Genomic DNA, 11,443 nt, shown 5'->3' on the forward strand with positions numbered 1-11,443 from the left:
CTATTACTGTTGAAGATATTGTTACAACATTCAATTAAATTTAACCTTTTTAAAATTGCATTATTTCATTTTGAAAACAAGAACAGCTACATGAAGATATGGCTATTTAAACTGCAGAAATGCGGCCAAAACAGTGTATGTGCCATGTTAGATTTTGCTCCAAAGATATTTTTTGTTGACCCTACATGTTTTAGCATGACTAGAATCCAACCAAGTGTCACAACAGACACCCTTCTAATGTCTGTGCACCATTTCTACTACAAACAGTTTTGAGCAGTAGGATAAACTGGCTCCATGCTGTCTGACATCTTCTCTGTTTTTTTCAGGTACCAAGGCTCAGTACTTCCCAGCAAGAGGAATCCAAAACATGCTTCTCTACAGCCTTGGAATTCTTAAGGGGACAGATGCCACAACACCCATATTGACACTTAAAAATAAACATTAATTACGGCAGAGACAAGTTATCAACTTGTAAAGTCATCTATTTAAGGTACTTCAACATCCTAAGTATAATCTTTCTTAACAACTTGGAAAGGCTAGAGAAAATGTCACCTTCAAATCTTAGAAATGAATTTAAAAAACTTGTTTCTATCAGAAAAACATTTAATTCATTTTATGATCATCTACTTTAGTGGATTGAAATATTTTTCTTTTTTTTCTTTTTTTTTTTTTTTTTTTTTTTTTTGAGACTGGAGTCTCACTTTGTTGCCCAGGCTAGAATGCAGTGGCACAATCATGGCTCACTGCAGCCTCAACTGCCCAGGCTCAAGCAATTCTCCCACCTCAGCTTCCCAAGTAGCCGGGACTACAGGCAGGTACCACCTTACTCGGCTAATTATTTTTTTATTATTTGCAGAGACCAGGTCTCACTATGTTGCCCAGGCTGGTAAAACCTCTATTTTAGTACCTTTTAGGATATTCCCTTCAAAGACTTTCAAAGCTGTGCTGCCATTGTTAAGAAAATGAAACAACACAAAAAAGATTGGGAAGAAATATTTACAAAAATATAAATAATTTCTATTACAATGTATAAAGAACTCTTACAATCAATAATAAGAAAAGTCTGATTTTAAAATGGGCAAAAGATTTGAACAGATACTTCACCAAATAAGATACACAAATGGCAAATAAGCACAGGAAAAGATGTGCATAGTAGTTAATAAGGAAATGCAAATCAGACCACAATGAGACATCTTACAACTATTAGAATGGCTAAAATTTTTTTAAATAGCAGCTGACAATATTAAGTACTGATAAAGATGTAGAACAACTGGAACTCTCATCTGCTGTTGGCAATAAGCAAGATGGTACAACCACTTTGGAAAACAGTTTGGTAATTTCTCATAAAATTAAACATACACTTATGACTATATGACCCAGGAATCCTAGACATAAATTATATATATTTGCCCCAAACTGGAAACAACCTGAATTAGTGAATGGATAAAGAAATTCTGGAATATCTATACAATGGAATATTATCCAGCACAAAAAGGAGCAGACTACTGATATAAGCAACAACATGGATGATTTCAAACACCTTATACTAAGATAAAGAGGCTAGATGCAACAGGTTACATATTGCATGATTCTATTTATACAGCATTCTGGAAAACGTGAACTTATAGACACAGAAAATTGATCAGAGGTGGTAACAGCTGGGGGGTGGAGAAAAGACTGGCTACAAAGAGGCATTAAAAACATTTATGTGGTGATAGAAATGATCTATATCTTGATTTTGATAGCAGTAACACAACTGTACAGTTTTTCAAAACAACTATATATTAAAAAGTGTGAATTTGGCTGTATGTAATTAAGCCTTAATACCTGTATTTTGTGGGATTTTTCCTTTATAACTAAGGCATATATGATAGTGTCTCCTCACATTTCTCCTTCAAGAAAAAAAATAATTCATCCTATGTCTAACCATTCTGCAAGTCCTACTCCAAATGAAAAATTGCGATGCATAGCTCTGTCTTGAGAATCGAGAAACATGGGGGCTCTTTTCTGTCTTTGCGATTTTGGCTATCAATTTGTAGCAGAACACTGGGCTCAGTTTCTTCATTATCTCTTTACTAAGCACCTATTAGGTCTGTGCCTGTGTGCTAGGATGAGTGAGACATAGTCTCTACCCTCAAGAGCTGTCTGAGGCAGTGAGAGGAACAAAACAAGTAAATACTATGACATGTGTGACCCAGCAAGTGAAGATGATTGAATCAGACCTGGAGTTCAAAAAAGCCTTCCAACACCAAAGCTGCTGTGCAGTTACAAAGGGCAGATCTCGCTAATATAAAGTTAAGTATATCACATATAAAAATAAGCATGTTCATGACAATTATTTAGATTTACATATAAAATATATATTACATATAATATACATACACACATGTACATTCATACACACATGCCTATATATGTATACGGTCATAATATAAACGTAATCCACACTGGGTTTATACTAAAATAAATTCATTTTTGGAAGCCTCTGAACTAGATAATGTGTGTCTTGGGGGAAGGTGGAGGGCGCCTTCCTGTCAGAAAGAATATCATGTGTGAAAGCATGGTCAAATGAGATAAAACCACAGTGGTCAAAGAGATAAAACCATCAAGGAATTAGAGAATTACAAGCAGTATGGTCAAAAAAGATAAGACCACCAAGGAATTTGATCATTATAGGCAGTATGTGTACAAGTGGTGAGAAAAGCTACCCAGACAAGCAAAAACTACATCCCAAAAGGTCTTCATATGTGACCTTCAGAAATCAGAACTTTATTCTAAAAGTGTAGAAAGCTGCCAGCAAAGTTTAGGCACATCAAGTTTGCTGTAGAAACGTCATCCTGACAGCCACATATTACAATGGGACGAAGGGAGGGGAAGCTAGGAAGAAGAAACCCAGACCTGCTCAATTCCAGCTTCCTTCACTGTAAAATACTGTATACCAACTAACCTCTAAGGCCCTTTCTAAATCTATCATTATTACTCCTACTTCGACATTCCTGCTCCTGCACATTCCATGCATAATTATGGAACCCTAAGAAACCCTTAGATTCATGCTTTTCCTATCTGTATGTGTAGGCCCATTTGCTTGTGTTAGCAAGTATGGGAGTAAGTACAGGCTAAAATAGACCCCTTTCAGAATTATAAGAGTTCAGCAATTAAGAAAGATGCATGACTTCATTTCCAAAGGTACTATTTTATGCTGTAATTGTTTACACTCTTGATGAAGCAATACAGCCTAGGAGACATTTAAGGGTGTGTTCTTCAAGAGGATGCTAACACTAGAAGGTAGAAAAGAGTGAGGATAAAACACTGGTGTGTAAATATCACAACACAACAAAAGGTATGTGTGGCTTAAATTACAAATTCTTAAAGGGTAACTAAAAAATAAAACTATTGGATGGTGCCCACCTACAAAGAAATAAATAAAATAAAATAAAACAAATAAAACTAATTAGACTAATTCAATATTTTCTAGTTTTAAAACAAGTTTCAACTTCTTTTGTGTTTTTTTGTTTGTCTGTTTTTCTTTTGGTCTTTTTAAACGGGTTAGTTTTCACAAGTGTGGGATATGTTGTAAAGAGAAAAATATAAAATGCTCTAATTCTGGAGTAATGTCTATTAAATGGCAAAGAAAAATAAATGCCAAAGACAAAAAAAAAAATACTCTCCTGTTTCTAATTTGATCAAGAACCCTACCATCTGGCATCACAGGGAATAGATAAGGGTTAAAACTATAATATTCCTTGTTTTCTTCCTACCTAACTGGTGTTCCCAGGCATTCTTTGGGTGTCAACAGCTGTTCTGGTAACCTTACGATGACAAAACAGTGTTTATTACCAGCCAAGACACACAGACAAAATACTATTTCAGTAGTCCATTTAACATCAACAAGAAGCATTATAAAGATTATCGTCTGGGCAAATTGGAAACACTCAATTACTTCATCCTAGCAGACAAAATGCACTATTCATAAAGAAAACAATCCAACAGCATTTAGTATGGTAAATATTCTAATTAACTAAATGGTTTATGTTTTATTATGGCTACACTTATTAACACGACTGATAGGAAAACATTACTTCACCGTCCTTGCCTTCAAACATGCACGCCCACGAAAACTTCTGTTTAGACGCGTATTTTTTAAACTTCGGCTCACAACAAGTAATGGATTGTGAAATCACTTCAATGGGTCAGAGCCAACTTTTTTAAAAAATTGAAATAGGAAAGAATAGAACAGAAAAATGCCAGAATGCATCAAATGCTGTAAAGGTAACTATCAATTCAGGAAAATTTGTTTCAGCATGTACCTGCTTCTCTCTTCCTGATTGCAAACTCTGAATGCCCTGGTTTAGCCCCAAGTTCGAATATATTGTCCATGAAACAGAGTTAAAACCATGAGTTCAAGGAATTGCCTACTCAAGTCAAATATTTCTTATTCCTCCACTTAAACTGAATCAAAATTATAGCTGCCTTCCTAGTACCACAAGCTTGGCCCAGTGATTTTAAAAACCTTTAAAGTTTCCCTTTTCTTTGTCCACATCCTAATCTTTAATATTTTAGTGACATGGGCTCTCTAAAACTGACAGTAACAGTATGAGAGAATGCCAGTGAGATCCCATGGGGTATTTAAGAGAATTTCTTACACTTCTATTTTCCACTGTTTCTATAGAACCGGTGATAAACTGAGATAGCTCTATTTTCACTCTGCTTACCCCTGGGTTCTATTGAGTTTTTATAAGTATACAGTAACATTGTGACATTTTTTTCACTTCCTGTGCATAAAATGTTTATACACAACCTTGATAAAACCATCCCTACGTATTTTGATTTTAAGATTAAAAAAACAAAACAAGGGGGAAAAACCACAAAAAACCTATACTCCAGTAAATCCCTCCTAATGCCCCCAGTCTGAAAGGGGCCTTCCAATAAGCACCATTTGTACATCCAATAAGTGACCTCGGCAAGAGCAGCTCCAGTTTCTAAGACACTAAGGCACTGACCTCATTATGTTGAGGCAAGAGAAGAATTCTAAATGATGAGGCAATCTATATACCCTGAAGACCAGCTGCCAACCGTCAGGGCCTGAACCCAAAGGCAGGCTCCCTGGGATTTCACCATCCCTGTAATGCAGGCTTGTGGAGCAATCACTTCCCTTCAGGCGATGAGGCGTGCAGACTCCCCTCCCAAACACATACCCCACACACACTCTCTCTCTCCTTTCTCCCCTCTGCTCTGATGGCCATTTTTTAAAGGCTTATAAAAATGTATTATATCCTTAAAGAAATGACTCAAAATTATAACTGGAATGACTCAATTGTTTCTATTAACTGTAAGACAACAGACATTGATAATGATGATTTATAAAATGTCACTAGAGATATTCCCTTGGGAATGACTTATAACTCATTAAAATCACTAATGATTTATTCAGTATAGAAGAGGCTGTGCCATCAGAGCATGACAAGGTCCTGAATCTTGGGGAGCAAATATTCTTAAACCTGGTTTGTAATACTCCTGGACAGCTCCACTTGTGACAAGTCTTTAAGTTCTAAAAGTCCCAGAAACAAAAAGTTTAAATTATTTTTAATTTCTGCAATCAATATGAATAATATGGTCCCTTGTTTCTTTCTCTAGGGCGAAAACAACGTGCTGCCATGAAATTTGCTTAATAAGAAAAAATAGAGAACGAGGCATACACACACCCAGACACAAACACAAATTTCACAGCAGAACATAGTTTTCTGTCCAGAGAAAGATGACTGAGAGTTACTGCTTTATGACATTTACCTGAGAAAATTTCTCAATTCTGCCGCTGATCTGGTTTTTTACTGAAGCAGCTTCTGTTACTAAATTAGTAAGCAGAAAAACAAATGTCTTAGAAAATAAGCTCCTACAAGGAAGAGAATACCTAATTCCTCTAACCTCCAGCAAAACCAGCCACACACCTCTGATTCACATACCTACACACACACATACACATTATAAAGAGAATAATCTTAAAGAATATAAGGCCAGGCACAGTGGTTCACCCCTGCAATTCCAGCACTTTAGGAGGCCGAGGAAGTAAGATTGCTTGAGTCCAGGAGTTCGAGACAAGCCTCAGCAACATAGTGAGGCTGCTCAGGAGCCTGAGGGAAGCTACTCAGAGGCTGAGGTGGGATGATTGCTTAAACCTGGGAGAGTGAGGCTGCAGTGAGCCAAGATGGCACCACTGCACTCCAGCCTAGGCGATAAAGTGAGACCCTGTCTCTCAAAAAAAATATATACATAAAAAATAAAATAAAAAATAAAGAATGTAAGTTGGAGGGTCAACTCAGATACCATGAAGTAGGTGACAACAATAATATATTCTGGTTGACCTGGTACAATTCCAGTTTATAGTTATTGTCTCAGCATAGTTCTTTTTTTTTTTTTTTTTTTTTTTTTGGAGACAGAGTCTCACTCTGTCACTCGGGCTGGAATACATGTAGCACAATCAGAGCTCACTGCAGCCTCGACCTCCTGGTCTCAAGAGATTATCCCACCTCAGCCTCCTCAGTAGCTAGGACTACAGGCATGCAGGGCTAATTTTTTAAATTTTTTTGTAGAGACAGGATCTTGCTTTGTTGCCCAGGCTGGTCTGGAACTCTTGGCCTCAGTGAAGATCCCACCTCAGCATCCCAAAGTGCTGAGATTATAAGAAGGAGCCACCATAACCAGCCTCCATCATAAATATTAATAGTACACCTTTTCACTCTCAAAGGTATCCTACTATGGACAGTAAATGAACTGACCATCCCACTAATAGCAGTAGATATGGCTGAATGAAGTTGGGTGGGTTGTGATGGGAAGAGGTACAATTTTTGGTTTGGACTGCCTTGGGAAAAGAGCTTGAATAAAAGGCTAATTCCTCATCTGTACAATATTATAATATTAAGAAAAACTTAAACTTATGGAGAATCTGTAAAGTTTATCAATATCTCTTTGATCGATCCCCTGCTCTTCTTCCTGGACCCCTATGCTCCTCTGTTAGGGTAGGGTCTGTGTTTTGCTCACTGTTGTATGCCAAGCCTCTAGTACCATGTGTGGTCATAGCAACTGTTGAGTGAATGATGTGCCAGACATTGCATTAAATGCTTTACATAGTAATAGTAGCAAGTACTTACTTGGCACTTCCAAAGAAAAACAGGCCTAACAGTTTTCCAACCATCTAAATCAAAGGGCTGGTTGCAGGAGGAAAGAAAGGGAAGACATATAAAATATCTTCTTTACATGTGACACCTAATAAGTTTCTGGGAAAGACCAATATTTCCTATGGACAGAGCATTAACAACAGATTTCCTCCCTGTCTATTGCTACAACCAAATAATTTTACATGCAAACACATTGGGGAAAAAGCAGGGAAGAGAGTAAGGTTTTCATTTAAATACAAGTTACTGCGTTAAAAATAGCTTGGGGGGAATGATGTAAAACTGGATTTCAGTAAAACTAATTTTTCTTCCTCAAAATTTCAAAATACATGCTTTATCCTATAAATAGTATCTCACAGAACCACTGAACTAGAAAGCACAGTGGTTACCAATTTCCCCAAGCCAGCCCAAGAGCCTGCTGTATAACTCTTACTAGATGTATAACCCTGGGCAAGTCCCTTAATCTCTGTGCCTCAGTTTCTGCAAGTGTAAACGGGGATAACGATTCTGACTTTAGACACTGCTATAAAGATTAGATGACATGACCTCTGGCGAATGCCCAGCTCATAGCAAAGAGTCAGTTATTATTATTTTTCTATTACCACCAACATGCAACACCATCTAATCTAACCATCTCATTTTAATAATGAGGGAACTGAGACCCAGAGGGGTTAAATAATTAATTAAAGCACCAAGATCAGACTCCAAATGATAAATCCTGGTCCATGATTCTTTCCACTACCTTAAGCTGGATTGTGTTGCAGTTATGTTTTAAAAATATGCTTTGGAATTTGGGAAAATAATTTCCCCAGAAACAATGGTCAAATGGTGCTTAGACTATGAGGTTAATGGGTCAGAGCGGGGTGAGCCCCTCCCTGTAGCTAAACTAATGACCTAATGTTACAACAAAACATCAAAACAAAGAGAAAAACAGTACTACCAGTACCTAACCAAGGAAATGCAGGAAAAGTCTCTTCTTGCTTATTAAGAATAATGGTCCTTGTAGAAGTTTAATAAATTTAAAATGAGGCAAAATTTATAACATGGAATTCTGGGTACCTTTAAAAGGAGTGGATGTGCTATTGATGGTAATATGTTCAGTTTTACTTAAAAAACTCACAGCTTTTCTGGTTGTTGATCAACATATCTTTATTGGCGTGATGAGCAAAACATTCCCTCTGATCTTAAGGGGAAAAAGAGCAGCTGTATGCAAGTGGGGAAGACAGCCAAGTAAAAGAGTACAGGGAAGGGCCTCTGAAACGAAAGAACAGCTGGCACGAAGGTAGAGTCTAGAGGACAGAGCCATTCAGGAAACTGCAAGTAGATAAGTATGGCTGGGTTATGCGGCTGCACATTGGCAGATGGAGGCTGGGGTCTCTGAACAACCTAGAAAGATAACCCAGGCTCATATTACAGTTGCCAGGGAAGTTCCATATAATATAGAGTTTGAGAATGGAACAAGAAGGTATGAAATATTTTTTAAGGAACATAAACAAGTTTGCTTTACAAAGAAATTCTGGTGGGTAGGCACAATTTTTACATTCCCTACACCTTTGCAACTACTTTTATTGAAACAGCACATTGGCACTCTTCTCCTGGCCCACAATGAGTGATGTTAGAAGTAGCAGCTTCAAGAAACTGATTGCTATGCATATTCCAAGAATGCCAATGAGGTTACTATTCAGGAAGCTACACCGAATTCCCTTTATCAGAGCCCTTGGGAAAAAAGTTCTCTCTGACCTCAATTCCAAGAATAGCTGCGTTTCTCCTTCACGACTCATCTTTTTTATCTTATGGACAACGTGGAATCACAGAAATGGACCCTCTTTCCCTATCAGCTAAAGATTCTGTGAGCCAAAATTGTAACCCGATGTTTACAAATGCATACATTAGGTGAGCAGCTTCAGTAATTCCTGTCCTGGATTCGTATTTTCTCGCCCTGTTTGGCAAGAGTCGGGGGTTGGGGGTGGTTCCTGGTCATCTCATCGACTTATTTTGCATTTTATCTTATGCATTTTTTTGATAAGCTATCTTGCATTCTTTTTCTTTTTTTCTTTTTTTTTTTTGTGAGATGCAGTCACCCAGGCTGGAGTGCAGTGGCACAATCTCAGCTCACTGCAACCTCCGCCTCCCAGGTTCAAGTGATTCTCCTCCTCCAGCCTCCCGAGTAGCTGGGATTACAGGCATCCATCACATCTGGCTAATTTTTTGGTATTTTTAGTAGAGACTGTTTCACCATGTTGGCCAGGCTGGTCTCAAACTCCTGACCTTAAGTGATCTGCCTGCCTTGGCCTCCCAAAGTACTGGGATTACAGGCATGAGCCACTGCACCCGGCTTATCTTGCACTCTTTTTGGAATAAAATGGATTATATTAGTATCTTGTGAGCAGCCTCTATGTGCCTGGCATGCATACGCCAACAAATGCCCAAACATGTCTTGCTTGGAAGTATAAAAAGGTGATTGCAGAGTCAAGAAGGAAAGATCAACTCTGAGGGATAAATGAGATCCTGAGCCAAAAGAGCGGCACAAGGGACAGAAAGGGATAGATAGATAAGAGCCCCCTCAGGGCGCAGAACCAGTAGAACTTTGTTACTGAATGTTACTGATTAGAGGTTGGAAAAAAAGGTGAACTTTTCTTTTTTTTCTTTTTTTCTTTTTAAGAGACAGGCTCTTGCTATGTTGCCCAGGCTGGACTCAAACTCCTGGGCTCAAGGGATCCTCCTGCTTTGGCTTCCCAAGTAGCTGGAACTACAGGCACGTACCACTGTGCCCAGCTTAAAGGCAAACTCTGAAGATGACATGTTGGTTTTTTTGTCCATGTGTCCGGTACAGTGATGCTGCCGTCACCTGGAGACACAACAGGAGGAAACTGTGTGTTGGGTCTGTTGGGTCATGTGTTGTTATCCAGCAGGGAGTTGTAAATTCAAGCCTAGAAATGAGAAGAAATGTCAAAGAGGAGGTAAAGGTGAGGGAGTGGTCAACATGGAGCATTAAAACTGCAGAAGTGGATGGCATCACTTAGAGATAAAGAGGAGAAAAATAAAGAAAACGGCTGAGAAAAACATTTCTAGACATAACCAAAGTTGAGGAATAGAAACAGAGCAGGCACAGTGGCTCACGCCTGTAATCCCAGCACTTTGGGAGGCTGAGGTGGGCAGATCACTTGAGGTCAGGAGTTCAAGATCAGCCTGGCCAACATGGTGAAACCTCGTCTCTAGTGAAAATACAAAAATTAGCTGGGCATGGTGGCAGGCGCCTGTAGTCCCAGCTGCTCAAGAGGCTGAGGCAGGAGAATCACAAACCCCGGAGGTGGAGGTTGCAGTGGGTTGAGATTGCACCACTGCACTCTAGCCTGGGCGACAGAACAAGATTCCCTCTCAAAAAAAAAAAAAAAGGAATAGAAACAGGAAGGGGAGGTGGGAAGCAGGAGTGATCAGGAAACAGAGGAGGAACCTAAAAGAAAAGCTTCCAGGACAGAAAGTGTTCTGCTGTCCAAGGTTGCAAAGGAATCTGTAAATAGAGGAGCCACAGGATTTAGTAATTAGATCATTTGTCTGTGTGTTTATCATAGCATGAATCTCACGCATATTAACTATGACTAAAAATTTTTTTCCCTTATTTTGGCTCTGGAGCAGAACAAAGAAAAGGAGAGAATTTCCTGAGGTGACTGGGCAAGATTTAAAAGAGCAAAGGAAAAGAAACACAAGGTTTGAAGAGGATGTGTGTAAACATGTGAGAAAGAGACTGCCTGAGGTGGATCTTCCTGGGCTGGGATCCTGAGAGACAGGAAGAGGGGGGACCTCCATGTGACTGTTCCCCCTGCAGCCCTGCAGGGCAGGGGGAAGTTCCCCCATCACTGAGCAGGTGGGGCTACCTCCTGACCACACCTCAGCAGGGTGGAGTGGTGTAGATGGGGCCCCAGACATCTGTGAGTCCTTGGCATCTATTCCTTTATTCTCTGACTCCAGTATGGTTCATTCTAGGCTCACTTTCACGTTGAATGTACTCCTCTCACTCCTACATTACAACTATGTATTTTTTTCCTAGTGTGTTTTCCCAGCTCTTCCCCAGCTATAGTAATTAATTCAAAGACGCCATCACTTAAGTGCCAATCAAAGCTCCATCGAGATCCAAGAAGAACAATAGTATGCTTATATGCAGTCTTTTAATTTAAATTACCAGTTGAGTCACTACATGCCAACAATTAAGCAATGACACACACACAGATTATACTCCATGTTAATAGGGCTAAATCAGAGATCTCAGAGAACAA

This window comes from Mandrillus leucophaeus, unplaced genomic scaffold (assembly GCF_000951045.1).
Source record: "Mandrillus leucophaeus isolate KB7577 unplaced genomic scaffold, Mleu.le_1.0 Scaffold700, whole genome shotgun sequence".
Taxonomy (NCBI): Eukaryota; Metazoa; Chordata; class Mammalia; order Primates; family Cercopithecidae; genus Mandrillus; species Mandrillus leucophaeus.